The sequence below is a fragment of the Lissotriton helveticus genome, chromosome 12 (genome assembly GCF_964261635.1).
Source record: "Lissotriton helveticus chromosome 12, aLisHel1.1, whole genome shotgun sequence".
Taxonomy (NCBI): Eukaryota; Metazoa; Chordata; class Amphibia; order Caudata; family Salamandridae; genus Lissotriton; species Lissotriton helveticus.
Window position 1 is genome coordinate 483,937,667 of NC_136073.1, and position 12,648 is coordinate 483,950,314.

Below are 12,648 nucleotides of genomic sequence, written 5' to 3' on the forward strand. Positions count from 1 at the left end.
GGGAAAAGGAATTGTTTTTAAATTTATGACAAGGACATAATGGTGTATGCTTCTTTATAAGGCAATTGACTGTCCCTGATGTTATTTTTCCCATTTTAGTGTAAGACCTTTGTCTGTGGCGCAAATTGCTTGTAAATATGCTCCCACCTGTGCATGGCAAATTTAGATTTTGAATGTTTGTGTTACATAGCCATGTTAAAAGTGACCCAACCATGCAGGAAAGGCAATCAAAAAACGCTTTCATGTGTCTTAAGGACATTTTAAGTCATTTTCCCATGTGCAGTGTTTGGAAATTATGATTTGAAAATCGTTTTTGGGGAAAAGGAATTGTTTTTAAATTTATGACAAGGACATAATGGTGTATGCTTCTTTATAAGGCAATTGACTGTCCCTGATGTTATTTTTCCCATTTTAGTGTAAGACCTTTGTCTGTGGCGCAAATTGCTTGTAAATATGCTCCCACCTGTGCATGGCAAATTTAGATTTTGAATGTTTGTGTTACATAGCCATGTTAAAAGTGACCCAACCATGCAGGAAAGGCAATCAAAAAACGCTTTTATGTGTCTTAAGGACATTTTAAGTAATTTTCCCATGTGCAGTGTTTTGAAATTATGATTTGAAAATCGTTTTTGAGGTAAAGGAATTGTTTTTAAATTTATGACAAGGACATAATGGTGTATGCTTCTTTATAAGGCAATTGACTGTCCCTGACTTTTCTCTGTGGCGCAAATTGCTTGTAAATATGCTCCCACCTGTGCATGGAAAATTTAGATTTTGAATGTTTGTGTTACATAGCCATGTTAAAAGTGACCCAACCATGCTGGAAAGGCAATCAAAAAACGCTTTCATGTGTCTTAAGGACATTTTAAGTCATTTTCCCATGTGCAGTGTTTTGAAATTATGATTTGAAAATCGTTTTTGGGGAAAAGGAATTGTTTTTAAATTTATGACAAGGACATAATGGTGTATGCTTCTTTATAAGGCAATTGACTGTCCCTGATGTTATTTTTCCCATTTTAGTGTAAGACCTTTGTCTGTGGCGCAAATTGCTTGTAAATATGCTCCCACCTGTGCATGGCAAATTTAGATTTTGAATGTTTGTGTTACATAGCCATGTTAAAAGTGATACAAACATGCTGCAAAGGCAATCAAAAAACGCTTTTGTGTGTCTTAAGGACATTTTAAGTAATTTTCCCATGTGCAGTGTTTTGAAATTATGATTTGAAAATCGTTTTTGAGGTAAAGGAATGTTGTTAAAATTTATGTGCGCCATATGCCCCCAAATTTCTTTTTCAGGGGTGCAGCAGGGTGTTATTGAGACACCCCTGCAGCTTTGGAAAAATTCCTAATTTGCGATGAGCAAATTGTTAATCGCAAATTGCACCTTCATTTATATGAGCCTCCTAGCCCATGGAAATGAATGGGTAATTTGCAATTAGCAATTTGCTCATCGCAAATTTGGAATGGTAAAGAATCGCTATTTATTCCTTAAAATTCGCTATTTTGGAAATGCAAAATAGTTATATGATACATATGGCGGTTGATGTCTAAAAAGATAAGAAGCTTAGGGATACATTTATGATGACTGGCGCAATGAAGTTGACATCACTTACTTCATTGGTAGAGCTTTACATGTATTATGTCCTCTGTATTCTTCATCAAGCGTAACTTTAATCTGCAATCCTGAGTAGGCCTCACCTTAAACAAACCTCTGGATAGGCCACATCTTATTGTCATCCTGAATTAATCATTTAAAATGCTAGGGACAGATTTATGATAGGTGTATGCCTCTTTTGCGCCACTTAGAAAACACTGTCCATGGGGAAATGACTTAAAATGTCCTTAAGACACATGAATGTGTTTTTTTAAAACGTTTGCAATTTTTTTGGGTCACTTTTAACATGGTTATGTGACTCAAACAGTCAAAATCTAAATTCGCCATGCTCAGGTGGGAGCATATTTACAAGGAATGTGCTCCATGGGGAAAGGTCTTATAATGTAATATGGGAAAAATGACATCAGAGACACTGAAATGCCTTATAGAGAAGCATACACCATTATGTCCTTGTCATAAATTTGCAAACCATTACTTTTCCCCCAAAACGATTTTCAAATCATAATTTCAAAACACTGCACATATGGAAATGACTTAAAATGTCCTTAATTCAAAATTTGCTATTCCTTATTTTGCGATTGCACTGAAGGATTTGCAAATTTTACGATTCCTTAAATGCATTGTATCAAACAAAAAATATGTAAAAAATGATATTAAGGATTTGGAAACTACCACCAACTTCTAGTTTGTGGTAATTTGCGAATTCTTTTCAAAAAGCTTTTTTTAAAAAAAACAAAAGGTCCCATATGACGCCAACACATGCCCTTAGGGCATGTAGGTGTGCCATATGCCCCCAAATTTATTTTTCAGGGGTGTAGCAGGGTGTTCTTGAGATACCCCTGCACGCTTGAAAAAAATCCTAATTTGTGATGAGCAAATTGCTAATCGCAAATTAAACCTTCATTCCTATGAGCCTCCTAGCCCATGGAAATGAATGGGTAACTTGCAATTAGCAATTTGCTCATCGCAAATTAGGAATGGTAAAGAATCGCTATTTATTCCTTAAAATTCTATATTTAGGAAATGCAAAATATTTTGATGATACATATGGCAGTTCATCTCTAACAAGATAAGAAGCTTAGGGATAGATTTATGATGACTGGCGCATCACCAGGGATGTGCCAGTCATCTTGCGCCGCTGTTCCGCCACCCATGGTGTGCTGCATTTACAATGCGGCGCAGCATGGGGCAAAAACGGCACAGATGCTTGACGCATCTGTGCCGTTAAGGTGGCTCATTGCTGGAGTTGTATCGCAAGTGCGATGCAGCTCCAGCAAGGCTCAGGGGTGCACCATCTCCACAATGTTGCGTCAAGACCTATGCCTGCTTCAAGCAGGCGCAGGGTTTTGACGCAGGTTTCTCCTATCTGATTGTAAATGCGGCACACCATGGGTGGCAGAGCAGTGGTGCACGTTAACTGGTGCATGCCTGGGGATGTGCCATTTAACATAAATCTGCCCCTTTACATTTAAGTATGTGCAGGGGACACAGAGTCGGTGAGGCTTATCCAAGGTTAAGAAGAGATGAGTCCTGTTCAGTGAAACATTAGACATAGGCTTCACCTGCTCAGCATCGCTGGACATGGCTAAATAATAGCTGCAAAATGTTACTCTTGTTAAACAATTTTTCTATTATAATCTGTGAGATTTGTCTCTTACTCTGCAACATCTCATTGTTGTTATCTTTCTTTAAAGATAAAGACAACCTCAAAATGAGCGACAATCTGCAATCAGTTGATTTTGACCTCATCATTGAACTTGTAATTGAAACATCAGTGGATGTTGATCCCTTGGATGATTTAAATCCTGAGGATGAAGAAGAGCGTGATGAGGATGCAGATTTGTCCGAATTATATGATATAGGATGGGAAGCTGACCTGCTTGAGCCTTTGGAAATATAAACATTTATTTTTAAAATTTATAATTAATAAAAAGTAAAAAGGTAAACCGTTTAATTTAAAAATAAAGACACCTTCAAAAGCAGGTTATGTGTAGTGTCTTCAATAAAATATTAAAATATGCTCATAAAATTAGATCAGATTCACATATAAAATAGCATAGGTAACATAAATATAAATGTCATTTCTTTTCTGGTATTTCTGTATTGTAAATTTGCCAACGACTAAAAAATCTTCTAATTAAAATGTCAAGTAGTGTGTTAAGTTTTTGATCACTGTTACTGATTTACTGTTTGGTAATAATGGTTAATAACATTATTTATTATATTTTTCCACAGATTCAACTGCAGATCATTTCAAGATTTCACCATGCCTACAATAGAAAGACAGATAAAGGCTGCAAAACGTCAAAGACAGCAGGTGAAAAAAAATACGCAGCAGTCCTCTAACAAAAAGATTTGTCAAGTCACGAAGAAAGCACCGGGTAAGAGCACAAAACAATTTATAAGAAATATGTGTAGTAAAAAAAATATTACTACAGAAAATGTTTCAGTCCATAAAACGAGAAGGAAATCAAATGGAAAGGAAAGGCCAATGAAAAATGTTACTGCTAGAGCAAGAGATAACTCTGTGCATGATAGTAGAAGGAAACAACAGTTTAGGGAGATTCGTAAACGAATGTTCCGGAACAGGATAATTGGCAATTTGTTAAAAAATATTAAGAAAGGTCAACAGAAACTGGTTTTTTATAAGACAAAAAAAAAAGTTGAGAAAGTTATTGATCAGGCATTTGAAATTAAACGTAAGTTATTTATTTTGATAATCAATAGAATTAGGAAGCTAAACAAGGCAATTTTTGATTTCAAAAGAAATAGTAGATGGAAGAGAATAGTTAATCGTAGTAATTTTTGTGAAGTTTTTTCTGGAGAATGGATGCATAGTTCAAGCTGTGAGGCATTTTTTAATGAGGAGAGTTATTTCCAGGATAATGATTTGGTGCATGCAGTTGACACCAGTGGTCGTGCTTATGAAGTGAAAGATGGTTGTCCAGTTGAAAAAGAAAAACTTGTGACAACAGAGGCAGAAGAGGTGTTAGGTAATGAGGTTTTAGGAAGACGTGCTAAGGGTCCTGTGTACACCTGGAAGTGTAGTAGTATTTGCAGTGTGCGACAGGATTCCATCAATTTGCTTTGTGATTTTGTACGGTCATTTAATAAGAAAAGTTTGAAGCAGAAAATGATGTTGTTGCAAGAATTAGATCCTTGCAGAGTAAGAGAAGTGACAGGTTTGCATGGACATTCACTGGCTTGTCTTTCCAGGAGAGTATGCCAGAGTGTTTTTCATCATTTCAGGATGCTAGCAGTGCATCATAACAAAGTGAGGAAATTAGTTAGAATGTTGTATTATGCTAAGAGTCCAGCAATTATGCTTAAACAATTATGCGCTGCTCTTTTGCATGGTTCTGAAATAGATGTGAAGAATATATGTGAAGAAATTGAGTTTTGTTACTTTGGAAGTAAAGAGGAGAATGTTGAAATTGAGCAAGAAGAAGAGGGTCATGTGGAAGATAGTGTACAGGTTTCCAGTACAGATAATTTCCAGAGGGAAATTGCGACGTTTGAGGTGAAATCAAGTGAGAGGCCTAATTTCACTTGTGTGTGTTGTCGACGCACTTATTATAAGAATCAGACTAAGTTAGTGGATTTATATGCAAAAAGTGAAAGGGAAAATAATAGTGAATGGAAGGATTTTGCAACATACTTGATGGTAGAAAATTGTTTTGATTTGGGATTGGATCAACGTGTGTGTACTTATTGTTCTTGCAAATTAAATCAAAACCAGATGCCTGCTAGAGCAGTTCATAATAATCTGGAATTGGTTGAGATACCTTCTGAATTGAAGGATTTAAATACTTATGAATCTATTTTGATTCAAAGTATCCATCCCTTTCAGGCTATTGTAAGAATGGAGCCAAAGACAGGGAAATTGCCTCCATCAGATTTACAGAGAGGATTAAAGGGAAGAGTTGTTTATTTGCCTCTAGATTTGAAGAAAAACATTAACACAATTGGAGTAGAAAAAGTGGAAGAGGAACCTCTGGTTATCTTAGTTAATGGGGTTCCGACAAAGAATAAGAAAATATGGCAAGATTTAGTAGATGTTAGGAAAGTTAAAAAGGCAACATTGTATTTGAAAAAAAATAATAAATACTATAAGAATGTATATGTTGCAGAAGAGGAAGTAAGTGAGGAAGAGGATAGCGATTTGTGTGCTGGTCAAATTGAGAAAGTAGAACCCTCTACTAGTGAAGAAATATATGAACATTATAGTGTTCATCCTTTGCATTCCAAGGAAGTCATGGGGAATGCTATTGAGTTGTTTCAAATGAAACAAGCCAAAGGGAGTCCCATTAGTGTTTGGGAGGAAAGTTTGGAAGCTCGGTGTTTCCCACAGCTATTCCAACAGGTCAGGGAGGAAGATATGATGAGCGACCTCATCAAATTCCTGCTTCTGAATACCGGACTTTGCGATTGTATGCAGGAGATGCTAGGTTTCGACAATGCATTCCTTATTTGTTTCATCTCCTGTTTGAAAGCGATCTGTCTGGACTGTCATATGCAGTGAACCACATCTTGAAAAGTGGTATACACATGCAAAACATCTCGGCAAGTGACTTTATGGATAAAGTCAATGTCCAAGATAGTATTTTGGATTCTCACCTGATTAATCTCATGGCGTGTCAGCGTGGTACTAATGAGTACTGGTACCGTCGTCATGGTGATTTAAAATGTATGCTGAGGAACTTAGGTAGTCCCACATGGTTCCTCACTCTGAGCTGTGCCGAGTATGGCCGGGAAGACTTACTTGAATTTCTACGAGAGGCAAATGCTAACGTAGATAACATCGAATTCAAGACACCCGGAGAACTGTGCTCTTTGGATCCAGTCAATGTATGTAGGTACTTCAATCATAGATTTGAAGCTATGATGTCTTTCATCATGAATAAGAAGAATCCACCTCTTGGAGAGGTGTTGGATTTCTTCTGGAGAAAAGAGTACCAAGCAAGAGGTGCTCCTCATATACATATGTTGCTGTGGATCAAGGATGCACCTAAATTTGGAACGGATCCAGAAGACTCAGTGATGAGTTTCATCCAACAGTATTCTACGTGTGCTGTTCCAAACGCAAAGGAGAAGAAAAGCCTAAGAGAAAAAGTTCTGCGTTTCCAAAGCCATCGATGTGGAAAGTACTGCCGTCGTAAATTCCGAAACAAAGACAAGTTCTACACTAAATGTCGTTTCGGCTTTCCACGACCGGTGATTTCTAAAGGAAGAGTAAACAGTTTGATGTCTTCGCTGCGACACAATGTCATGAAGAAATCACCTAAAAACACTTACAATTTGAAGAGGAACGAAGAGTCCAAGTACATCAACGACTACAACCCGGTGATTTTGTCCATGTGGAATGCTAACATGGATATACAGTTTGTGGCTGATAACTGTATGGCTGTGGCTCGGTATGTGACGTCTTACATCACCAAAAAAGAGAAGACAGAATTGAAGGATATGTGGGAGGACATTTCCCATGAAAAGAGCCTCAGCAAGAAGTTGTACAGTTTCAGTCTGAAGATGTTGTCGCATCGAGAAATCGGAGCGTACGAATGTTCTGACCGGTTGTCTTCAGCAAGTCTCTATGCCAAGTCCAGGAGTATCGTTTGGGCGAGTCTTGGTCTTGCTGCAACGCGTAATCGAGTTCTCAAACCTGTGCGGGAAATTGAGTATTTGGGGGAAAAGGAGCCAAACAGTACCGACATTTTGAAGACAAACATGTTGGATACATATTATCCAAATCGAAGCAGTCACCTCGAGAATATTTGTCTGTATGAGGTTCTGCAAAATTACATATTCAAGAGGAACATCAAAGAAGATACTGAGAAAGGAGTGTATGCTGTAATAGGAAGTGAGGGATGTCTGGTCAAGCAAAGAAAATGCCACTTGGTAAACCATCGAAAATTGAGTGGCGAATCTCCTGAAAAAAAGGAGTTTTTCTATTTAGCACTTTTGCAACTTTTCAAGCCTTGGCATGCAGAAGAGGAACTGCTTGGAGATTTCCTCTGTTACGAAGACTCTTTCAATGCCGCCAAGGAGACCATAGAATGTCCTGCTTTTCCCAAATATGTAGAAATGTTGAATGCGGAAATTGAGCAGGAAGCAACAATTGCAGCCGAGATTGCCAGAGACAGTTCTCAGGACAGTCAGAGTTCTGCTTCATTGAGTCAGGATCCACTAGGAGGACCTGTTATCGAAAATGAAGCTGCCACTGCTATGAATGAAGTGGAAAGAGCCATGGCACATGCTCAGGAGGATGCGGTTAACTTAGAAGAGTTGGAAAGACAACTCAACGTTGAGCAGAGGAAAATATATGACGAAGTTACCATGCAAATTGATCATGGATTAAGTCATGATAAGAAAGAGTGCTCATGTACGTCGTTGAAGCCTGTCCGACTGTACGTGAGTGGAGAAGCGGGAACTGGAAAAAGTTTCCTCATTAAAGCAATATCATGCTATTTGCAGGAAAGGACAGAGTCATCGCTGTCTTGTGTTGTCACTGCTCCAACTGGACTGGCAGCACATAATATTAAAGGGATTACTTTACATCGTTTACTGATGCTGCCAGTGGAGCATGACAACAAATTACAATATCACAAGCTATCTGGAGATGCTTGTTTTGAAGTTTCAAGAATCTTGAGGAAAATGAAACTTCTTATCATTGACGAAGTAAGCATGGTTTCCAATGTCATGCTTGCCTTTGTGCATTTGAGGATGCAAGAAGTTCTCAAAACAGAGTATGATGTGTTATTTGGTGGCAAACACATCATTGTTTTCGGAGATCTTTTGCAGCTGACACCAGTGAAAGGGCAACCTGTGTTCAAAATGCTCACGCATGAAGATACCAGGAAGTGCCTAGGCAGCATTGGCAACGTCAATATATGGTTAAACTTCAATTATGCTGAACTGCATGAAAATATGCGTCAGGCGAAGGATGAAGTTTACAAGACTATTCTACAAGATGTTAGAATTGGAAAAGTGACCGAGCATGGGAAAGAAGCTTTACATGCACGATTACTGTCAAATTTATATCCAGAACAAGATGTTGTGCCTGAGAATATTTTTCAGAAAATTACTGAGAAGAAATCTGGAATATGTTTGATGCCAACTCTTGCAGAATGTGCCAAATTTAACAACAAAATGTTGCATTTAGAAAAGCAAGAGATTGTGAAACTGGAAGCTATTGATAGAGTAGAGCATATGGGATCAACAATTATTTTGTCTGAGAATCTGAAAACAAAATTGGATTCATTAGAGAAGAGTATATCTAAAACTGCAGGTTTTGAAAAGACTCTGAATGTGTGCTTGAACTGCCGTATAATTTTAAGAAGGAATTTACATGTTGAAAGAGGTCTGGTAAATGGATCAATGGGTAATGTTGTTGATTTTGTGAAATACAGAAATAAAGATGGAATTGAATTTTTAAAAATTAAATTTGATGGCATTGAGGAAGTACAGCTAATTGGTCGTTGTTCTGCTAGATTTTTGCTTGTAAAAGACTTATATGTTCGCCGTAAGCAGTTTCCTGTTTGCTTGGCATATGCGGTGACAATCCATAAATCGCAAGGTTTAAGTGTAGACAGTGCATTAGTGAATATTGGCAGTTCTGTGTTCAAGGAGGGTATGGCATATGTGGCATTGTCACGAGTTAGAACTTTATCGGGATTGTACTTGATTGAGCGTGATGTCACAAACATTTGTGCGGATCTAGATTGTGTTAAGGAATACAATAGGTTAAGAAGAGAGTATGCGCCACATTTGCCTCAGTATCCTTTGTTTGAGAAACGTGTGGTAGGCCGGAAACGAAGAAATGAGAACAATACTGGGGAGGTTGTAGCAAAAAGACAAAAAGTCAATGAACCTAAAATTACAAGCAGAAACAAAAAGGATTCTGTTGAAGATGTTGTTGGTTTTCAGTTTGAAAACAGTTCTGGTGTCAACTGCTATGCTAATGTAGTGGTTAATGTTTTGTTTTCTCTAGAAAATGTAAAAGAAGAGATTGTGGTCAATTCTGATCAAAGATTTTGCAGTTTGTTAAATTCTGTGTTAGAGAAATGTAGCACTGATAGAAGAAACATAGAAAGTGTGTCTGAAATTCGAAATCTGTTAGACAGATGTTCAGGCCAAACACAATTCTCTCAAAATATTCAGCAAGATTGTCAGGAGTTTTTAATGTACATGCTTGATGTATTACATGCTGAAGGTGTAGATGTAGATCAGCTGTTTGGGCTTTCTTATCAATGGCAGCATGACTGCGAGAACTGTATGGTATCAAGTACTACTAGTGTAGACTCAGAAAGATTTATATATTTAACTTTGCCAGACAGTAAATCAGTCTCCTTTAATAAGCTAGTAAAAGCAGCTGATCACAACATGGAGTGTAGCCAATGTAAATCTGAAATGATGTCCACATTATTTATACGAACATATGGCCAGTATGTCATTTTAATGTTCCAACGATGTAGGCCTGATGGAACAAAATTGACAACTTTAATTAAAAATTTTGTAGCTTCGCAGTTGTCAATATCAGGAAGGACTTTTGTAACTGCAGCAATTATATATCATGATGGCCCTTCAATAACATCAGGACATTACACAGCTTATTTAAAGTCTAGAAATGGCTGGTCATTCTGCAATGATTCTGTTTTTATTTTCAAAAAAAAATTGCCGTATGACCTTAAAAACTCTTACCTGGTGTTTTTAAAACCAAAATTTTAGGGAAATAATCTCGGGATGTGCTCTGTGGAATTTCAAGAAGTTCTAATGGCTCCTACACAATTTGGCCTTGAGGATAAGTGTATTTCAGAGACATAACTTCTAACCATAGGACTGGACATCATGGAGAAATATGTGCACTTTGAATGAGTTCAGAAAAACAGTTTCTTTTTATAAGCTAATTGAAGCAGCCAATCAAAACATGGAGTAGAGGGAATGTAAGTCTGCAATGCTGTCTACTGTTTTACATTGCTTTGTGATTAAAAGTGATGTAGAGAATTAAATAATTGTAGTAGTCATAGAGGTAGTGTAAGTCTGCTTCATAGTAAGCAGTATCAGTGTCATAGGAAATGTAGAACATGACTGAGCAAGAAGGGGAAGATATTACTATTCCAGGATTGTGAAAATGATCTTCAACATTTTAATTCTGAAAGTTGCGGAAATTCCAAATGACGGGATTGGCTTACAAGAAATCCAAGAGTTATAAATGGCTCTGACCAGATTTGGCCTTGAGGAAACTTGTGGTAGAGAGCAAGAAGTCATTTATTCGATGTAACGTGTTTTTAAAAACGATGGAGATTTTCTTTCAGAAAGTGGCGGGCTGAAAGTAATAACAGCACAAAAGAGTGTAAGCTGTTCATAGGACATCCTTGGACGTCATGGAAAGTAAGTTAACTTTAAGGAGTTCTGAATTTTGATTTCTGATGTTGTATGGGTTTTTTAAACACAATCATTTTGATTGTGTTTTTTTTCCCCGCTGTTACATGATGAATACCTTCAAGTCACTGTTTTTAGTGAAATTTGATACATTCTGAGAACAGCAAAAATAAACCATTTAACATGTATAATTAATTCTGTACTGTTTGCATTTATGATGTACATGTAGAACTGTGTAGGAGGCATGGAGAAGGTGAGGCTTCTGTAAGTGTCAAACGTGTTGCATACAGTGCTGCACTTCTGCGTATTCTTTCATATGCTAGACTACATCTGCACAATGAGATACCTAAGCAAAGGAAACGCAAGTGATGTGATTGAGAAATGAGCAAAATAAATTGCACGTATTTCAATTACATCACCTGTGTTTCCTATCATTACGAATCACATTGTGCAGATCAAGTTTAGGTCTGTCCAGGGAAACATAGGAGGTTTGTACTTTGTTGAAGAGTGCAGTGGACATGACTCACTTCATTGGTAGACTTTCACAGATATTATCTCCTCTGTACACTTCAACAAGTGTAAATCTCATCTTGAACTCTGAGTAGGCCTCACCTCAAACAAACCTCTGGATAGGAGACATGTTATTGGCATCCTGAAGCGACACTTTTCTGAAACAAGAGCAATGCAAAAGATGCACCATGTTTTAAGATAGGCCTCACTTCATCTGCATCAAGATACTGTTAGTTTAAAATGTATATCTTTAGGACTGTGTAGGGGGCCTGGAGAAGCAGAAGCTTCTGTCAGTGTCAAAGTTGTTGAAAAACTATTTGTCCTTCAATCTTTTCCCTTGTCTTTTGTAATTTTTAAATACATGTTTTAATATTTTTCAAATGTTGGTTCTCTCTTTCACAGATTGAAAGTATAAAAACAAAAAGTGAGTAATTTAACGGCAATTATAAGGTAAATATTTTGTACTCTTTTCGTTACATTTCTATCACATTCACCTACTATTAGTTCCACTGCTTCACTTCTTTAACCCTCAGTTTCCTGCCTTTGCTACTTTCCTCATTCCTTTCTCTATTACCTACTTACTCAACTCCTTCCACTCTTTTTCTCAGTCCCTCTCTTCTCATAGTTCCTCAGTCTTGTTCACTCACTCCGTCTCTATTACTCTTAGTGTCTGTGAATTACTTTCCCACCTTTTTTTTTGGACCGCTTCCCGGGAAGTGGCCCGGTTCGCAAACCAGCAGCGTTACGGGAGTCCACCATTTTGTGTTTCGGTCGAATCAAGATACAAGATGGAGGGCAAATAATGTTCAGAATGGGTAGAAGGGGGCACGGTAGATGTATCTTGACCCCCTTGGTTTTCTGAGGGTGGCTGAGGAGGACCATAGTTCTTCACTCTTGTTCACTCTCTCTGTTTCTATTAATGTCACTGTTTCTGACTGATCAAAAAAATTTTTTTTCAAAAAGAACAGTAACTATAAGGGAAGGAAACAGACAGTTATGTTAAAAGAAAGACAGCTATAGGGAGTAAACTAAGGATACTGTTACCCGCAATCCACTGCTGATGATGTTACTGACCATGTCATGAATGATGTAATATGTGACATCATCAGCAGTGGATTGTGGGTAACAGTATCTCTTGTTTACTC